Here is a 21,821-nt window from a genome sequence, read left to right as displayed (position 1 = left end):
AAAGCACATCTTCAGTGAAAAGAAAACTGAACACGCAGAGAATAGTTTGGGTGTCCAGATTTGTGTTCATCCAGACACATAACAGTCCTCCCCGAAGTGGCTGGAGCTGCTTCACAAACCGGTTTGGCAGGTCATAGCTCTTGGCAAAGCTTCTGATAGGGCCCCTTCCTCACCAGGCTGATTACATATCCTGGCAAATAGCCCTCTGGGAGCTCTCCCGGGAAGGGCCGTTGGGTCATTTCACCAACCGGGCACCTGGCTTGAAAGGGCCATGCCAGGGGACTGGGCCACCTTCTGGCTTCTAGCCTCTGCTCTCTGTCTCCACACTGGCTGCACAGGTGGTACCTGGAAACAAGACGCACCTTAGAGGTAACAAGACAGCGCTGACAAGTCAGGTAATCATTAGGAGTGACAAATTCATCCTAAGACCATCCTGCAGCCCCGCCTTCTAAAGATCAAGTCAAAGGGACCACGATATGCCATTCCCAAATACACTACTTTGGCATCAGGATTATTACTGATTACAAACTGAAGGCAAGCGAGAATCAACACAGTGCTAAATGAGTTCTCTTCCCTCCCCTTTTCTGCCTAAAAACAGGGCATAAAATTCCCTTGGGGAAGGTTTCCCTCCTCCTGTACTAGAAAGAGATTCTTATTACCAAGACAGAGTCATCACCAAGACGATTCTGCATACACAGACCTTGTTAAAGTAACCCTCGGACTTCCCTGGTGGTCCAGTGGTAAAGAATTCTCCTGCCAATTTGGGGAACATGGGTTCAGTCCCTGGTCTGGGAAGATCCCATATGCCTTGGAACAATTAAGCCCATGTGCCACAACTACCGAAGCCCTTGCACCTAGAACCCAGGCTCTGCAACAAGAGAAGCCACCGCAGTGAGGAGGCCAAGTAACCACAACTAGAGAGTAGCTCCCTGCTCACTGCAGCTCGAGAAAAGCTTGCACAGCAGTGAAGACCCAGTACAGCCAGAAATAAATCTATAATCTTAATAAATAAATAACCCTCATCTTCCATTAGTTTTCCCCCCTTATATTTCCTCGTCACTTCTCCACAAGGTATCATCCCTAGAAGCCCAAACCTGCTTTCCTTTGTTGAAGATGACATATAAATCCCCGAATCAAGTCTACCTTGAGTTTCACTTTTTTCTGTGAACTCCAAGTAAAATATTAATAAAATTTGTCTTCCTTTTCTCCTTATAACCTGTCTTTTGCTGTTTAAATTCGTAGGCCCTCGAGTACTGAACATAAGAGGGTAGTGGATAAGTTTTTCCTCCCTCCTAGAAAGTCCACAGATCCAGATTTTAAAAGGGATCCAGACTGTTTGCTTCAGAAAGTTCTATTTTCAAATAGATTCAAGTTGAAAGTGGCTCTTAATCCTCACTTTGTCCAACAGCAGAAGCATTAAACCAGAGTGAACTCTGTAGAAACAAGAGCTGCATCATGGAGCTAGTGTCTAAGAATGCCTAATGCACAGTAGGCACTCAATAAACAGCTCAGTGAATAAATCAATGGATGGATGGATGGTCAGATGGATGGATGTTGGGTCAAATAAGGTTGGAGCAACTGCATCACGCAGAAAGTAAAATTGTGGACTTCCCTGGCGGTCCAGTGGTTAAGAATCCACCTGCCAGTGCAGGGGACATGGGTTTGAACCCTGGTCTGGGAAGATTCCACATGCCTTCAATTCCACTAAGCCCTCGAGCTACAGCTACTGAGCCCACGCACCATAACCACTGAAGGCCTAGAGCCCGTGTTCTGCAACAAGAGAAGCCACTGCAATGGGAAGCCTGTGTACTGCAAATAGAGCAGTCCCGGCTTGACACAACCAGAGAAAGCCCACATGCAGCACAGTGCAGCCAAAATAAATTAATTAATCAAAATGTTTAATTTTTTTTAAAAAAGTAAAACTGTAGCTTATTAAATACAGGCTCCCGTAATATATCACCAAGACAACCTGTTGATAAAGCAAAGCTTCCAGCAGTAACAGAGGTCATTACTCGCCAGTCTCAACAGTGTCTCTGAGTCGGGCAGGTTATTTATCAGGTTGAAGGTGGGTCTTTCAGTGTGGGGCTCATTAGGATTGTATAGGTTCTTGATGTAATAGCTCAGGATTGTGGGCACAGCAAGGTGTGGTAACAGTCATTTGATGTTATCTGCTGAAAAGCTAAGCAGTTTTAAGTGGGTTTAGGAGAAGTTCCTAAAACCATAAAATTATTTACAGCTTTTATCTTCTTGGGCAAATGTTTCTACAATCGTTAAGTCATGTTGGTAAAGACAGGGGAATCAAGTCATCAGTGAGGACTGCATGGTACTAGTCACACTAGTACAGACGTAAGTAAGCTTGGTGGATGTGGATGTGTTCGGGCCTCAAGCCAATGACCTTAAGTAAAGCGTTCTCCTTCCACCCTGTGACAAGAAGTAAAAACCATGTCTGTCCACAGGAGCACAGCAAACTTAAGTGGGCTCTAGGCTATGTGCGGCGGCTAATTTCATATGATATCACTTATATGCAGAATCTTAAAAAAAATTGATACAAAGAACTTATCTACAAAGCAGAAACAGAAACACAGACTTGGAGAATGAATTTACAGTTACCAGAGGAATGAACTGCCCGGAGGTATGAACTGGGAGTTTGGGACTGACATACATACACTGCTACTAACTCCGGGAGCTAGTGAAAGACAGGGAAGCCTGGCGTGCTGCAGTTCATGGGGTCGCAAAGAATCGGGCACAACTTAACAACTGAACAAAAATGTACCTAAAAGAGATATATCAACATGGACCACTGTATAGCACAGGGAACTCTGCTCAATATTCTGTAATAGCCTCAATGGGAAAAGAATTTGCAAAAGAATAGAAAAAAACAAAAAGCTTAATATGTATATCACATAGAGCTTTGTAGCTACAATAAAAATATAACTGTGATAGCAGTTTAAAAAATGTTTGTCCACAGGAGTACAGGGTATGTGTGGTGGCTAATTTCTGGTTAAATAGAAGTGATACATGCTAAACCACCCATGGGAGAGGTGATTTTTTTTTCATTTATTTTTATTAGTTGGAGGCTAATTACTTTACAATATTATAGTGGTTTTTGCCATACATTGACATGAATCAGCCATGGAGTTACATGTATTCCCCATACCGATCCCCCCTCCCACCTCCCTCTCTACCCGATCCCTCTGGGTCTTCCCAGTGCACCAGGCCTGAGCACTTGTCTCATGCATCCAACCTGGGCTGGTGATCTGTTTCACCCTAGATAATATACATGTTTCGATGCTATTCTCTTGAAACATCCCACCCTCGCCTTCTCCCACAGAGTCCAAAAGTCTGTTCTGTACATCTGTGTCTCTTTTTCTGTTTTGCATATAGGGTTATGGTTACCATCTTTCTAAATTCCATATATATGTGTTAGTATGCTATAATGGTCTTTATCTTTCTGGCTTACTTCACTCTGTATAATGGGCTCCAGTTTCATCCATCTCATTAGAACTGATTCAAATGAATTCTTTTTAATGGCTGAGTAATATTCCATGGTGTGTATGTGCCACAGCTTCCTTATCCATTCATCGGCTGATGGGCATCTAGGTTGCTTCCATGTCCTGGCTATTATAAACAGTGCTGCGATGAACATTGGGGTGCACGTGTCTCTTTCAGATCTGGTTTCCTCGGTGTGAATGCCCAGAAGTGGTATTGCTGGGTCATATGGCAGTTCTATTTCCAATTTTTTAAGAAATCTCCGCACTGTTCTCCATAGTGGCTGTACTAGTTTGCATTCCCACCAACAGTGTAAGAGGGTTCCCTTTTCTCCACACCCGGGAGAGGTGATTTAAATATGCCTTAGACTTTGATATCTGAATGGGATCCCTGCTGGCCCAGACGGTAAGGAGTCCACCTGCAGTGTGGGAGACCCAAGTTCGATCCCTGGGTGGGGAAGATCCCCTGGAGAAGGAAATGGCTACCCACTCCAGTATTCTGGCCTGGAAAATCCCATGAATAGAGGATACTGGTGGGCTACAGTCCACAGGGTGGCAAAGAGTCTGACACAACTGAACGACTTCATTTTCACTTTCTTTGGTATCTGACAGTAGCCCTGGCAGGCCAGGCCATTGAAACAACTTGCAGAGCCCAGTGCCAAATGAAAATGCAGAGCCTCCTGTTCAAAAACTAAGAATATCAACTAGTTTGGCAGTTCTTCAAAAAGATAATGTATAATTACCATATGACCCAGCAATTCTACTCCTAGGTGTATACCAGAAAAAACCTGAAAACAGAGACTCAAACACACAATGGAACACCAGTGTTCATCACAGCATTACTCACAATTGCCAAAAGGGGTAAACCACCCAAATGTCAATCAACATATGAATGGATAAACAAAATGTAGGTACATACAGATAATGAAATATTATTCATCCATAAAAAGAAAATGAAGTTCTGATATACGCCACAATATGGAGGCACTAAGATGCAGCAACTAAAGATCTCCCATGCCGCAACTAAGACATGGCACAGCCAAATAAATAAAAATAAATAAAATATTTTTTAAAAAAGGATGGTGAAAATTGCAAGCCCACTATCACCCTACCTCCCTGGCCTCCTCAACATCACATCCAGACCCAGAGCTCCAGAGACTTCCCTACATCAACCCTGGAGGTGACAATGTTTATGGGATTTTTCCTCCTCCTTCTGACATCAGTTCTGGTACTTTAACCCTGTGGTACCATTCACAGGGCAGACGTGTGTAGCCAGGGGTACAGAGGGGACAGTAATCTAGCTGGGTCACATGACGGGTAATTAGGTGAACAGTTACCACCCCCATGTTATCTGTAGACTCTGATTGAATTGGATGACAAGGCCAGGACTCCTTCCAGGTTTAATCTCTGCCGTCATCTGACATTCATGAGCACACTCTCCATTCCTTCTGTTTTTCCCTCCATGGAAACTCTCACTTCTCTGGGCTTCCTCTCACTCCGGATCCATTAGATGGGACCTGTTAGGGGGTATAGAGGGGGGTATAGAGGGATAAAGATGAGGGATTAAAGGATGGCAGAGACTAACCCGGAACTAACTAATCCTGGCCTTGTCATCCAATTCAATCAGAGTCTACAGATAACATGTATTAAGTACCAATGAGAGATGGGAGGTCATGACCCTGCCCCAGGTAACCTTATGATAGATAGCTTGCTAACTTGCATACATGCCTTAGATGATCAGCCTTTGATCTGGGGTTTACTAAGCAGAAAAGATGCCCTTCTCATGAGCCAAACCAAACACAGGGGCCCACGCCATGAGCTTCCTGAGCCCTGAGGCCACCTCTGGCTGTTCCTACTCATTGGTGGCCTCCAAGCTGTTCCATCTCTGGGCAACACTCAATAGGAGGGTGGGGGCTCTGCCTACTGGCTGAGTGCAGACCCCAAACAAGACACTGAAAAATAAAATGATACAAAGTAGTCCTCTGACTCTGAACCTGCTTACCATTGTAGGATTCCCCAGCCACCCCCAAAGCCTCTCATCATTTCTAGGACATCTCATGGGTATGTGTGTCCTTTCACAACCACATGGCACACATGCTTTCTCCAAGTCTAACTATGGTTCCCTACTAGGTTACGTGCTGCCCCAACTGCCAAAGGTCTGAAAGGTCCCAGAAAGGTGTCTCCCTCCAGTCCTGTCTCCTGCTGCCCAGGGGTCTGTGGTCAGGCAGAGGCTTCTCCTCAAGGCCCTGGACATCAATACAGCCCCCCACTGCAGATGCCTGTTCTCCCCAAAGAAGAGAGAAGCCTGAATCACACACTCCACCCTCCCCACGCTGGGCCACTGTGTAGGTTTCTGAGCACTCGCAATGTTCAGGAGAATGATGCATGGCCCTGCCATGCTAAAGCTTGCCCTTCAGCAAGACTATACAGTGGAAAAAAAGATAGTCTCTTCAGCAAGTGGTGTTGGGAAAGCTGGACAGCCACATGTAAATCAATGAAGTTGGAACACTCCCTCACACCATACACAAAGATAAACGCAAAATGGCTTAAAGATTTAAATATAAGACAAGACACCATAAAACTCTTAGAAGAGAACACAGGCAAAACAGCTCACAGAACCCTACCAATGTTTTCTTAGGTCAGTCTCCCAAGGTCATAGAAATAAAAAACAAACATAAACAAACAGGACCTAATCAAAATTACAAGCTTTTGTACAGCAAAGGAAACCATAAACAAAACAAAAAGACAACATACAGAATGGGAGAAAATATTTGCAAATGATGCAACCAACAGGGGCTTAATTTCCAAAAGATATAAACAGTTCGTATAACTCAACAACAAAAAAACAAAAAACCCAATCAAAAAATGGGCAGAAGACCTAAGTGGACTTTTCTCCAAAGAACACATACAGATGGCCAATTGGCACACAAAAAATGCTCAACATTTCTAATTTTTAAAGAAATGCAAATCAAAACTACAATGAGGTACCACCTCACAATAGTCAGAAGGGCCATCATGAAAAATATCTACAAATAACAAATGCTGGAGAGGGTGTGGAGAAAAGGGACCCCTCTTAAACTGTTGGTGGGAATATAAATTGATGTAGCCACTATGGAAAACAGAACAGAGGTTCCTCAAAAAACTAAATATAGAGTTGCCATAAGATCCAATCACACTCCTGGGCATAAACTCAGAGAAAAGTTAAATTTGAAAAGATACCAAAAAAATAAAAAAGAAAAGATACATGCAGCCCAATGTTCATGCAACACAATTCACAACAGCCAAGACATCGAAACATTCTAAGTGTCCATCAGCAAATGAATGAAAAGAAAATGTGGTAGGTATATATAATGGAATACTACTCAGCCATTTGTAAGAATGTGGATGCAACTAGAGATTCTCAAACCAGGCGAGCTAAGTCAGAAAGAGAAAGACAAACATCATGTGATATCATTTATATATGGAATCTTAAAATATGAGATAAATGAACTTATCTACAAAACAGAAACAGACTCACAGACACAGAGAGGTTGCCAAGGGGGAAGGAGAGGGGAAGGGATGGACTGGGAGTTTGGGATTAGCAGATACAAACTATTGCAAATAGAATGGAAGAACAACAAGGTCCTACTGTACAGCACAGGGAACAATACTCAATATTCTGTGATAAAACAAGATGAAAAAGAATATAGAGAACAAGATGGCGGAGGAGTAGGTGGACATGGAGTACACCTCTCTCCGCAGATACATCAGGAATACACCTTCAGGCACAGAAGTGCATGCAGAACACCTGCTGAGAGCGGACAGGAGCACCTGACCAGTGGGAAAGAATATATAGAACCACGCAAAACTCAGTAGGATGAATAAACTAGTGGGAAAAACAGGAATGTTAGTCAGACTGGACCTGCCTTCAGTGGGTGGGGAACTGAAGCAGGGGTCGGATCCCCACAGTAGGGCAATTGTCTGAGTCGAAGGAGAAACATTTAAGGCTGAGTGTGAAACAGCTGATCTGTGGCAGCTTAAGTGGAAAGAGAATCACAGTCTTTGCCACAGGCATAATACCCTGGAGAGGAACGCTGGTCTCCTGGAAGGTGCAGCGACTGGGAGCTGGAGTTTAGGGATTGTGGAGCAATCCCAGGGCGAGGGCTCCTGTTGACTGTGGAGAGACGGATTGAGGGGATGAGAGGGGTGGTGGGAAATGCTGGTGAAGGAAAGCCAGACAGCCATGGAAGTAAGGCGATAGATACTGCTGAGTCACACATAGGGGCTGGAGCCATCACCATAGCCTCTCTCTCCCCACATGCCAACAAAGGCAGCTGAACAATAGGGAGGCTGGCCCATCAAGTGCCTGACACGCTGAACTACAGAGTAGGACCCCGCCCAGGGTGCCCCTTTAAGTACCTGATGCGCCAATCTCCAGAGTAGGACCCCAGCCAGGGGGGCCCCTCTATGTGCCTGACCTGCAGAACAACAGAGAAGGACCCCAGGCAAGGGAGCCCTCTAAGTACCTGAACAGGAGGAGCTACAGAGAAAGACTGGCCAAAGAGGCCTTCTGATCACCAGCTACAGAGGCTCGAAAAAAAGACTCTGATAGGGCCGTAACTCCTGCAGCGGAAGCAGTCCGTGTCCCTACACACAGTGCCACCAGGGTCCCACAAGCCAAGCAGCTGCACCAGCTTCACGCTCAACTCTCACTGGGCAGAGCTGCCACAGGCAAAAACAGTCTTGTCTATGCGCGCAGGGTCACTTCGGTTGTGTCAGACTCTGCGATCCTGTAGACCGTAGCCTGCCAGGGTTCTCTGTCAGAGAGGGGGTTCTCCAGGCAAGAATACTGGAGTGTATTGGCCAATACTGGTTGCCATACCCTTCTAGAGCACTATTTCCTGCTGCCCTAGCCGGCAACCCCCCTGAGTACCTGGCGCTGCCAGAACCCCTGTGACCCAAGCACCTGCACCACCTCCACACCTGGCCCTCACAGGGGCAAACCCAAGCCCTCCAGGGCAGCCTCAGGAGCTAAACCCCAGTGGACGACCCACATGTAGAGGTGGAAATAAAACCACAGTTGAAACCCAGCGGCAGTGCGGCTAAGGAAGAAGACCCAAAACCTTCCCACCAGCTGTACAAGCTGCAGATTAAATCCACACGATCAACTAAGCAGACTCTGTGTGTATGGAATATATAAAAGGCCATTAAGAGCTCCCACAAAAGAAAATGCACTAGCTCTAATAGCTGTGGACATTGGAGGCAAGAGCACACAGGAGCAGGACCAGATTAAAATCGGAGCAGCCCCCACAGCAGGTCCAGCGATCAGCAGAGTGTTGGAGGGCATCCTAGAGAGGTAAGGTGGACTGTGACTCCCAGCATGGGGAAGGACTCTGACAGCAGTGACTCAAAAATATTTATTATTCTTATTTTTTGGCTTGTTCTGTAAATTCTTTTGGATTCCCACCCCCACTGTTGTAGTTGTCAATTTTATTGGCACTAAGAAAGCCAATTAAGTTTTTGAGCTTTTATTTTTTTTCTCAGTCACATTTTTTATTGTTGTCATAAACCTCTGCCTCTACATTGGGCTTTTGCACTTCAGTGGAGTTTTCCTCTTTTTTTCCTTTTCTCTTAATTTTAATTTTTTAAACCTACTATTATTTTTTCTACATTTATTCCGTTGTTTGCTTTTCCTACTGTTCTTTTCCCCTTGCAGTTAATTTTTAACATATATAAATCTTCTTTATCTACCTCTATTTAACTTTGCATATCTATTCTTTTTTTTCTTTTCTTTGTCTCCCTTCTTCTCAACATATTTGTTAGTTTTATTTTCACTGCTTTATTCCCCAACTGGCACCTTGCTTTAGTTTTGTTTTCCAACTTGTGCTTTACTTAGTCTTGCTCTGGTAGATATAATTTTTGCTTTCCTTTGTTTTCCAGGTCAATCTATTGTACTTTATTTTTGTTGGTCAATCTATTGTACTTTATTTTTATTTATGTTATTTTTATTTTGTTGTACTTTATTTTTGTTTTGATTTTGCTTGTGGGTGTATAGGTATATGTGTATATTCAGTCACACTTTCTATTATTGTTATAAACCTCTACCTCTACATTGGGCTTTTGCAGTTCTGTGGAGTTTTCCTTTTTTCCCCTTTATCCTTTCTTCTGTTTTTTTTTTCTTTTCTCTTTTTTATAATTTTAATTTTTAATTTTTCAAACCTACTATATTTTTTCTACATTTATTCATTTGCCTTTTCTACTGTTCTTTTCCCTTGCAGTTAATCTTTAATGTATATAAATCTTCATCTACCTCTATTTAACTTTGCATATCTATTCTTTCTTTCTTTCCTTTCCTCTCAACATATTTGTTAGCTTTGTTTTCATTGCTTTATTCCCCACTTAGCACCTTGCTTTAGTTTTGTTTTCCAGTTTGTGCTTGTTAGTTTTGTTCTTAACTGGTAAATATAATTTTTGATTTCCTCTGTTTGCTGGGTCAATCTACTGTACGTTATTTTTGCTGGACTGTTGTCACTTTGCTCATGGGTGTATATGTATATATTCCACTATTTTAATTATTATTTGTCTGATTTTGTAACTGCCATTTGTCTGGGGTTCATCTTTGGTTTCTAGCTTTTGGATATTTGTTTTAATCTCACTTAATGCCATAACAAACCACTTGTGGAATCTTCGTTCCTGACCAGAGATCAAGCCCTGAGCCTTTGGAGTGGGACCACTGACTCCAAGACCCTAGACTACCAGAGAACTAACCCTAGGGAGTATCAAATAGTGAGAACTCATACAAAGGAAACAACTTAAATACAAGACCCAGCATCACCCAACCACCAGTAGCACCCTGTGCAGGATGCTTCATCTAAACAACAAACAAAACAAAAATACAAGCCCAATCATCAGCAGACAGGATTACCACCTCACTCAGCCTCACTCAGCCTTGCCCACCAGAGGAAAAACAAACAAACAAAAACTCAGCACAAATCTCACCATATACGAAGCTCACAAACCACTGGACCAACCTTAGGAGGGCAGAAACCAAAAGGAAGAAAGAATTCAACCTTCTTCAAGGAAAGAATTCAGCTTCCCTTGAAGCCTGGGCAAAGGAGACCTCAAACATGATAATTTAAAAAAATAATAATGAAAGGCAGAGAAATACTGCACAAATGAAGGAACAAACTAGAAACACAGAAGTCCAAATAAACAAAGAGGAAATAGGTAAATTACTTCAAAAAGAATTCAGAATAATGATAGTAAAGATGATCAAAAACCTTGAAAACAAAATGGAGAAAATGCAGGAATCAATTAACAAAGACCTAGAAGAATTAAAGAATAAACATACAGAGACAAACAACACAATTACTGAAATTAAAAATACTCTAGAAGGAATCAATAGCAGAATATCTGAAGCAGAAGAATGAATCAGTAAGCTGGAAGATAAAATGGTGGAAATAACTTCTGAAGAGCAGAATAAAGTAAAAAGAATGAAAAGAGCTGAGGACAGTCTCAGAGACCTCTGGGACCAAACCAAATGCACCAAAATTCGAATTATAGGGGTCCCAGAAGAAGAAGAAGAGAAAAAGAAATCTCTTTTGGAGAGATTATAGTTGAAAATTTCCCCAACACAGAAAAGGAAAGAGTCAATCAAGTTCAAGAGGCACAAAGAGTCCTATACAGGATAAACCCAAGGAGAAACACGCCAGGACACATACTAAGTGTTAGTCACTCAGTCGTGCCCTACTCTCTGTGGCCCCATGGACTGCAGTTCACCAGGCTACTGTGTCCATGAGATTTTCCAGGCAAGGATACTGGAGTGGGTTGCCATTTCCTTCTCCAGGGGATCTTCCCAATCCAGGGATCGAACCCGGGTCTCCTATACTGCAGGCAGATTCTTTACTGACTGAGCTACAAGGGAAGCCCAGACATATAGCCTTTGTTAGTTTAATTAGACACATACTAATCAAACTAACAAAGACTAAACACAAAGAAGGACTATTAAAAGCAGCAAGGGAGAAGCAACAAGTAACATACAAGGGAAACCCTATACACTTAACAGCTGATCTTTCAGCAGAAACTCTACAGGCCAGAAGGGAGTGGCAGGATATATTTAAAGTACTGAAAGGGGAAAATATACAACCAAGATTACTGTACCCAGCAAGAATCTCATTCAAAATTGATGGCAGAATAAAAAGCTTTTCAGACAAGCAAAAGTTAAGAGAATTCAGTACCACCAAACCAGCTTTACAACAAATGTTAAAGGGACTTATATAGTCAAGAAATAGAAGGAAAAAAATCTACAAAATCAACTCCAAACAATTAGAAAGTGGCAATAGAAACATATACATCAATAATTACTTTAAATGTAAATGGATTAAATGCTCCAACCAAAAGACACAGACTGGCTGAATGGATAAAAAAACAAAACCCTATATATATACTGTCTACAAGAAACCCACTTCAGACCTCGAGACACATATAGGCTGAAAGTGAGAGGATGGAAAAATATATTCCATGCAAATGGGAAGCAAAAGAAAGCTGGAGTAGCAATCCTCATATCAGACAAAATAGACCTTAAAATAAAGATTACAAGAGATAAGGAAGGACACTACATAATGATCAAGGGATCAATCCAAGAGGAAGATGTAACAATTATAAATATCTATGCACCTCATTACATAAGACAAACACTAACAGACATAAAAGGAGAAATTGACAGTAACACAACAATAGTAGGAGATTTTAACACCCTACTCACACCAATGGACACATCATCAAAACAGAAAATTAATAAGGAAATGCAAGTCTTAAATGATACTTTAGATGAGAGGGATCTCATTGATATCTTCAGGACATTCCATCCAAATGCAGAAGAATACACCTTATTCTCAAGTGCACATGGAACATTCTCCAGGATAGAACACATCTTGGGTCACAAATCAAACCTCAGTATATATAAGAAAATTGAAATCATATCAAGCATCTTCTGTGACCACAATGCTATGAGACTAGATATCAATTACCAAAAAAAAAAAAAGTGTAAGAAACACAAACACTTGGAGACTAAACAACATGTTTCTAAATAACAAACAGGTTACTGAAGAATCAAAAGGAAAATAAAAAAATTTCTAGAAACAAGTGACAATGAAAACATGACAACTCAAAACCTATGGGACGCAGTAAAAGCAGTTCTAAGAGGGAAGTTTATAGCAATACAATCCTACCTCAAGAAACAAGAAAAACATCAAATAGACAACCTAATTTTACACCTAAAACTGGAAAAAGAAGAACAAAAAAACCCCCAAAATTAGTAGAAGGAAATAAATCATAAAGATCTGAGCAGAAATAAATGAAAAAGAAATGAAAGAAACAATAGTAGAGATTAATAAAAGAAAAACTGGTTCTTAGAAATTAAAAAAATTGACAAACCTTTAGCCAGACTCATCAAGAAAAAAAGAGAGAAGAATCAAATCAACAAAATTAGACATGAAAAAGGAGGTTACAACAGGCAATGCAGAAATACAAAGGATTATAAGAGACTATTGTGAACAACTATATGGCAATAAAATAGAGAAACTGGAAGAAATGGACAGATTCTTTGAAAAGTTCAATATCCCAAGACTGAACCAGGAAGAAATAGAAATTATGAATAACCCAATTACAAGCACTGAAATTGAAGCTGTTATCAAAAATCTCCCAAAAAACAAAAGCCCAGGAACAGATGGCTTCACAGGAGAATTCTATCAAACATTTAGAGAAGATCTAATGCCTATCCTTCTAAAACTTTTTCAAAAAATTGCAGAGGAAGGAACACTTCCAAACTCAATTCCAAGAGGCCACCATCACCCTGATACCAAAACCAGACTAAGACAACACAGAAAACTACAGGCCAATATTACTGATAAACATAGGTGCAAAAATTCTGAACAAAATTTTAGCAAACAGGATTCAGCAACACATAAAAAGGCTCATACACCATGATCAAGTCAGGTTTATCCCAGGGATGCAAGGATTCTTCAGTATACACAAATCAATCAATGTGATGCACCATATTAACAAACTGAAAGATAAAAACCATATGATCATATCAATAGATGCAGAAAAAGCCTCTGACAAAATGCAGCACCCATTTATGATTAAAACTCTTCAAAAAATGGGCATAGAAGGAACCTACCTCAACATAGTACAGGCCATATATGATAAGGCTACAGCAAACATTATCTCATGGTGAAAAACTGAAAGCATTCTCCCTAAGATCCGAAACAAGACAAGGGTGTCCACTTTCACCACTGTTATTCAACATAGTTCTGGAAGTCCTAGCTATAGCAATCAGAGAAAAAAAAGAGATAAGAGGAATCTGGATTGGAAAAGAAGAAGTAAAGCTCTCATTGTTAGGAGATGACATGATACTGTACATAGAAAACCCTAAAAATAGTATCAGAAAATTAGTAGAGCTAATCAGTGAATTTAGCAAAGTTGCAGGACACAAAATCAATACACAGAAATCACTTGCATTTCTATATACTAACAATGAAAAATCAAAAAAAGAAATTAAGAATCAATCCCATTCACCACTGCAACAAAAAGAATTAAATATCTAGAAATAAACCTACCTAAGGGGACAGAAGAACTGTACACAGAAAATTATAAGACACTAATGAAAGAAATCAAAGATGACATAAACAGATGAAGAGATATTCCATGTTCCTGGGTAGGAAGAATCAATATTGTGAAAATGACATACTACCAAATGCAATCTACAGGTTCAAAGTGACCCCTATCAAATTACCAAAGGCATTTTTCACAGAACTAGAACAAAAAATTTCCCAATTCATATGGAAACACAAAAGACCCCAAATAGCCAAAGCAGTATTGAGAAAGAAAAATGGAGCTGGAGGAATCAACCTTCCTGACTTCAGATTATACTACAAAGCTACAGTCATCAAGACAGTAGGCTACTGACACAAAAACAGAAATATAGACCAATGGAACAAGATAGAAAGCCCAGAAATAAACCCATATGCACATATGGGTACCTTATTTTTGACAAAGGAGGCAAGAATATACAACAGGGCAAAGACAGTCTCTTCAATAAGTAGTGCTGGGAAAACTGGACAGCTACATGTAAAAGAATGAAATTAGAACACTTCCTAACACTATACACAAAGATAAACTCAAAATGGATTAAAGACCTAAATGTAAGACCAGAAACTATAAAGCACTTAGAGGAAAACATAGGCAGAACACTCGATGACATAAATCAAAGCAAGATCCTCTATGACCCACCTCCTAGAGTAATGGAAATAAAAACAAAAGTAAACAAGTGGGACCTGATTAAACTTAAAAGCTTTTGCACAGAAAAGGAAACTATAAGCAAGGTGAAAAGAAAACCCTCAGAATGGGAGAAAATAATAGCAAATGAAACAACTGAAAAAGGATTAATATCCAAAATACACAAGCAGTTCATACAACTCAATACCAGAAAAACAAACAACCCAATCAAAAGGTGGGAAAAAGACCTAAACAGACATTTGTCCAAAGAAGATATACAGGTGGCTAACAAGCACATGAAAAGATGCTCAACATCGCTCATTATTAGAGAAATGCAAATCAAAACTACAATGAGATATCACCTCACACTGGTCAGAATGGCCATTATCAAAAAGTCTACAAACAACAAATGCTGGAGAGGGTGTGGAGAAAAGAGAACACTCTTGCACTGTTGGTGGGAATATAAACTGATACAGCCACTATGGAAGACAGTATGGAGATTCCTTTAAAAAACTAGGAATAAAACCACCATATGACCCAGCAATCCCACTCCTGAGGCATATACCCTGAGGAAACCAAAACTGAAAAAGACACATGTATCCCATTGTTCATTGCAGCACTATTTACAATAGCTAGAACATGGAAGCAACTTAGATGTCCATCAACAGATGAATGGATAAAGAAGTTGTGGTACATATACACAATGGAATATTACTCACCCATAAAAAGGAATGCATTTGAGTCAGTACTAATGCATTTGAAGTTAGTACTTCACTTTGAGTGAAGTACGTCAGAAAGAGAAAGATAAATACCATATTCTAATGCATATATATGGAATCTAGAAAAATGGTACTGAAGAATTTACTTACAGGGCAACAATGGAGAAACAGACATAGAGAATAGACTTGTGGACATGGGGAGAGGGAGGGAGAGGGTGAGATGTATGGAAAGAGTAATATGGAAACTTATATTACCACGTGTAAAATAGACAGCCCATGGGAATTTGCTGTATAGCTAAGGAAACTCACACAGGGGGCTCTGTAACAACCTGGAGGGGTAGGATGGGGAAGTAGATGGGAGGGAGTTTCAAAAGGGAGGGGATACATGTACACCTATGGCTGATTCATGTTGAGGTTTGACAGAAAACAGCAAAATTCTGTAAAGCAATTATCCTTCAATAAAAAATAAATTAATTTTTTAAAAAAAGAAGATATATATAACTGAATCACTTTGCTGCACAAGAGAAATTAACACAACACTGTCACTGTAAATCAATTCTATTTCAATAAAATAATCTTTTTAAAAAAAGACTGCCCTTCAAGACTGGTGCTAGGCCTGGGATCTACCTTGCCAGTCCTCCAGGCAAACCCAGATGAGTCCTGAATCCTGGAGATTCAGCATTGGTCAGCAATTCCCAACATACCAGAAGTATAAGGTCTAGGGGTGTGTTACAGCAGAGAAACACTAATATATCTTAAGTCTCTTCTCCTTCCCCTCTTTTTAAAAAAATTTTTAAAAATAATTTTATTTATCTTTGGCTGTGCTGGGTTTCCGTTTATGTGCAGGCTACTCTCTAGTTGTGGTGCTTGGGCTTCTCGTTGCAGTGGCTTCTTTTGTTGAGGAGCGTGGGCTCCAGGGGCACATGGGCTCAGTAGTTGCAGCTCCGTCTCTAGAGCACAGGCTCAGCTGTTGCAGTACATGGACTTGGTAGCTCAGCAGCATGTGGGATCTTCTTGTAGCAGGGATTGAACCCTTGTCTCATGCATTGGCAAGCAGCCACCAGGGAAGCCCTCCTTCCCCTTTTAAGGTGTAAGTTTTAGCATCAGAGAGATGAACATGTACCACGCTTCAACTACCTTTGTCAGGGCTTTAGTCAAACCAGTCTTCTTTCAATCATGTAGAATAGACCTGCTTTTTCTAATGTCTTTGAATCAAAAGCCACTATCTTTGGAAAATGTATGGGACTATTAGAACTATCTCCCTCTATGGAGGGGATCCTCCCCAGTCATACTCTTGTTCACCACTCCACCCCTCCACCATTCACAGAAGGCTCCATTTGCAAATATGTACCCTTGCCAGGCTCTGGCAAATTTCTTTTTGACCGTTGCAAGGACACATTTGCTATAAGCACCCACACTCATTACATCTTCCTAGGCTAGTCCTTTGTCTGGTACAGAAAGGTCTAGAAGTCAGCATCTGAGGATCTTGATTTCTGGCCCAGCTTTCTATTATATAACCAATCCTCTTCTCCCTAATCCCTGAGTTTCTCTTTTGTCATCTGGGAAAAATATTGAACGTGAGGATCAAATTAAGAATGTGTGTTAAGCTCTAAATGCTTTGCAAATCATCAATCACAGTGCACGGGAGAAATTGTGTCCCTTTGATCGGCCTGGCTGAACTCTTGAGTCTGGGAGTTCCTGGGGATCACACTCAGGAGACGTAATCACATGCTTTCTGATCACATTCTTTAAAAAGCTGGCCAGAATGTCACCATTCCTTGGGCAAGCTTAGCTTAGAAGACCATTGTAGTAAGACCCTCTTTTGCTGAAAAAGCTTTTACCAGTAACAGAGTGTGAAGAAGAGAGCTATATGTGGGGGCAGACAGGATACAGTTGGGCGAGACCCCTGGCTGGTGAACTTGACCCTACTTTGGGAAGATTGGAAAGTTCTTAGGGATAGAATTCAGTGGAAATATGTGTTTTCTGATACAGAATCTTTCCACTTAAAGGAAGAGTAAACACAATAGAAATTGTGGAAATTGATCCATCAGCCTGCTCCAGAGTGGCAAGCATGGACCTCAGAACGGGAAGACTTCTCCCTTGTCACAGGAACCACAGACTTTATCAATAGAGCTATTATAAATGGGAAGACCAACTGGGGGATGGTCTGGGTTCCCTGCTCCTGCCACGTGCAGGGAGGACTAATCCAAGGAAGCAAAGCAGGAAGGGACAACCCAGGGCACAGGAGGATGATGGAGGAGGCTGAGGAATGAGCCACTGCATGCCAGCCTGAGAGAGAACATTATAGCATTCTAGAAACCAAAATGGCACCCCCTCCACCTCTTTATGCAAAGTCACCCCTGAGCTCCTCCCAAACTGCTTCCTTCAAAAACTCACGGTATGTAACATAGCCAACAGGAATTTGCTGTATAACTCCAGGAACTCAAACCAGGGCTCTGTAACAACCTAGAGGGGTGGGAAGAGGTGCGAGGTGGGAGGGAAGGGACACATGTATACCTATGGCTGATTCATACTGGTGTATGGCAGAAACCAATGCAATATTGTAAAACAATTATCCTTTAATTAAAAATAAATAAATTGAAAGCACACAAAAAAACTCATGGAACCCTGAGCGTCCACAGAAATGTTCAACAGCCCTGCCATCGGATCATGCTACTGGGAACATTAAACTCACACCTGGAGCACAGATGCACTTCCCCCCCTAAAACACACCCAGGAGGAAAGGGCACATGCACCATTTTTTCCTTTACATAACCATCAGCAAACAAACCCTGGGCTGAATCAGAGGAAGGCAAAACCAAGGGAGCTCAGCTGTATGATTCGCCTGCTTGTCCAAGTTTAAGATGCCATGGACTAGCTTTCACAGCCTGTTGGTTACTACAAGGTCATTGTTATGGCCTTGATTCCCTACAGGACTCTATGTTGCACAAGCCATAAAATTAAGCCTTGAAATTATAATCTAACCCACAGATTCAGTTTAGTTCAGTTCAGTCGCTCAGTCATGTCCGACTCTTTGCCACCCCATGAATCGCAGCACGCCAGGCCTCCCTGTCCATCACCAATTCCCATAGTTTCCTCAAACATATGTCCATCAAGTCGGTGATGCCATCCAGCCATCTCATCCTCTGTCATCCCCTTCTCCTCCTGCCCCCAATCCCTCCCAGCATCAGGGTCTTTTCCAATGAGTCAACTCTTCGCATGAGGTGGCCAAAGTATTGGAGTTTCAGCTTCAGCATCAGTCCTTTCAATGAACACCCAGGACTGATCTGCTTTAGGATGGACTGGTTGGATCTCCTTGCAGTCCAAGGGACTCTCAAGAGTCTTCTCCAACACCACAGTTCAAAAGCATCAATTCTTTGGCGCTCAGCTTTCTTCACAGTCCAACTCTCACATCCATACATGACCACTGGAAAAACCATAGCCTTGACTAGACGGACTTTTGTTGGCAAAGTAATGTCTCTGCTTTTTAATATGCTATCTAGGTTGATCATAACTTTCCTTCCAAGGAGTAAGCGTCTTTTAATTTCATGGCTGCAATCACCAACTGCAGTGATTTTGGAACCCAGAAAAATAAAGTCAGCCACTGTTTCCACCGTTTTCTCATCTATTTCCCATGAAGTGATAGGACCAGATGCCAAGATCTTAATTTTCTGAATGTTGAGCTTTAAGCCAACTTTTTCACTTTCTCACTTTCATCAAGAGGCTTTTTAGCTCCTCTTCACTTTCTGCCATAAAGGTGTTGTCATCAGCATATCTGAGATTATTGATATTTCTCCCAGCAATCTTGATTCCAGCTTGTGCTTCATCTAGTCCAGCGTTTCTCATGATGTACTCTGCATATAACTTAAATAAGCAGGGTGACAATATACAGCCTGGACATACTCCTTTTCCTATTTGGAACCAGTCTGTTGTTCCATGTCCAGTTCTAACTGTTGCTTCCTGACCTGCATATAGGTTTCTCAAGAGGCAGTTCAGATGGTCTGGTATACCCATCTCTTTCAGAGTTTTCCACAGTTTATTGTGATCCACACAGTCAAAGGCTTTGGCACAGTAAATAAAGCAGAAATACACGTTTTTCTGGAACTCTCTTGCTTTTTCGATGATCCAGCAGATGTTGGCAATTTGATCTCTGGTTCCTCTGCCTTTTCTAAAACCAGCTTGAACATCTGGAAGTTCACAGTTCACGTATTGCTGAAGCCTGGCTTGGAGAATTTTGGGCATTACTTTACTAGCGTGTGAGATGAGTGCAATTGTGCAGTAGTTTGAGCATTCTTTGGGATTGCCTTTCTTTGGGATTGGAATTTAAACTGACCTTTCCCACAGATTAGGGAAGCACAAAGACCAGAAAAGCTACAGAGCTGTTCTTAGAACACTAGGTAACAAATAGCTTTCAACATACAGACCCTAACTGCTTGGAACATGTCCCCAGCTCCTTGAATTTCTGGTCCCTGGGTAACACTACCTTCTACCTTTTAGCTCTCCCAGCTCTTCCACCAGCTTTATGACTGAATTCCACGTATTAAATCCCTCTCTGTTTGAAATACCTAAAGTGATTTACAGTTCTAATGAATACACTGATGAATCTTTTTTCAATTTTTACCCCCCCCCCCCTTTTGGACATTTGTGTACAGGCAGACCTCATTTTATTGTGCTTCACAAACACTTCATTTTTTTACAAATTGAAGATCTGCAGCAATTCTGTATCGAGGAAGTCTATTAGTGACATTCTCCCAATAGCATTTGCTCCTCTTGTGTCTCTGAGTCACATTTTGGTAATTCTCACAACATTTCAAAGTTTTCTCATTATTATTATTATATTTGTTGGTGATCCGTGATCTCTTATGTTACTACTACAACTTGTGGAAGGCTGAGATGCCGGTTAACAATTTTTGGCAAGAAAACATTTTTTCATTAAAGTACATATATATGTTTTTAGACAATGCTTTGCACACTTAATTGACTATGGTGTGGTGTAAACATAACTTTTACAAGCCCTGGGAAACCAAAAACAGTGTGCAACTCAATTTATTACAATATTCACTTTATTGCAGTAATTTGGAACCAAATTTTCAGTATCTCCAAAGTATACCTGTAAACATCCAAGTTTTCATGTTTGGGTGCTGACCTTTGTACTCATGTGGATGAATTCTTTGACATGATCTTTTTGTTTTTAATTTTTTCAGTTGTCAATGTCTATCCTCACTACCCTCTCAACATTGGCAAAGTTTGCTACTTGTCCTTAATTGGGCTTCTCTGCTTTTAGACTTCTGTTACGTTAAACTTAGGGCTCCCGTGGTGGCACAGTGTTCAAGAATCCACCTGTACTGCAGGAGACAGGTCATCAGTCCCTGGGTCGAGAAGATCCTCTGCAGAAGGAAATGGCCACCCACTCCAGTATTCTTGCCTGGGAAATCCCATGGACAAAGGAGCCTGGTGGGCTACAGTCCATGGGGTCGCAAAGAATCGAACATGACTGAACGACTGGACAGGCACACACACACAAACACACATGTATATTAAACTGCAGAACAAACTTAAAGCACTGGGCAGACCCAATCCCTTCCTCTGGGGACACTCAGGGCTCCACGGAAACTTTTACTCCACTGGGTCATTAACAAGAAAGGTCTGCCACTGCAGGACCCTGCTTCTGTTGATGGGAGCAATGCATAACTAATGAAGAGGAAAACTGGAAGCCCAACTGCCTGATCAGTCTCAACATCTTTCTAACAATCTCTACATCTCCCAACCTTCACTTTCCTGGATACCTTCCAAAATGAGTACTCCAAATCCACTTCAGCCCACTAAAATTTTTTAAGGTTTTTAAAAATACCTTTCCATTTATTTATGCATTTTCTTTTTGGCCATGTGGCATGCAGGATCCCACTTCCCTGATCAGGGATCCAACCCGTGCTCCCTGCAGGGGAAGCATGGAGTGTTAACCACTGGACCACCAGGGAAGCCCCCACTAACATTCTCAAGTCTATACTTTCTCTTCCTTTCCTCCCTATCTTATGACACTTGGTTTCACAGACAGATGTTAGGCCCAACTTCTTAGTTCCCTGTGACACTTTAAATACGACTTGCCTTGGTCTCTGGCTGTGGATCCTAAGATGTCAGAGCTATCCAATAACCTGGGAGATTGAAGAGGAGGTACTGTAGTGGACTTCCCTGGTGGTCCAGTGGTTAAGACTCTGTGCTCCCAATGCATGTGGCTCAGGTTGGATCCCTGGTCAAGGTACTAGATCTCACGAAAATCAAAGATCCCATGTGACATAACTAAGACCTGGCACAGCCAAATAAATAAATGTTTATTTAAAAAGAGTAGGTACAGCAAACA

At 41.5% G+C, this 21,821-nt stretch overlaps 1 long non-coding RNA gene across 3 annotated transcripts in view; it reads right to left on the bottom strand.

The window, feature by feature from the left end:
* Window positions 1–3,275: 3,275 nt before the first annotated feature.
* Window positions 3,276–21,821, bottom strand: part of LOC139036583 (uncharacterized) — a 78,107-nt gene continuing 59,561 nt past the window's right edge. For all 3 annotated transcript variants that reach the window (XR_011489401.1, XR_011489403.1, XR_011489402.1), the window contains one exon: window positions 3,276–5,005. This is a non-coding gene — a long non-coding RNA (uncharacterized lncRNA). The remainder of the gene's footprint in view (window positions 5,006–21,821) is intronic.

This window comes from Odocoileus virginianus, chromosome 9, assembly GCF_023699985.2.
Source record: "Odocoileus virginianus isolate 20LAN1187 ecotype Illinois chromosome 9, Ovbor_1.2, whole genome shotgun sequence".
Lineage (NCBI taxonomy): Eukaryota > Metazoa > Chordata > Mammalia > Artiodactyla > Cervidae > Odocoileus > Odocoileus virginianus.
The sequence above is the reverse complement of the archived record's forward strand: the minus strand, read 5'-3'. Positions and strand labels throughout refer to the sequence as shown.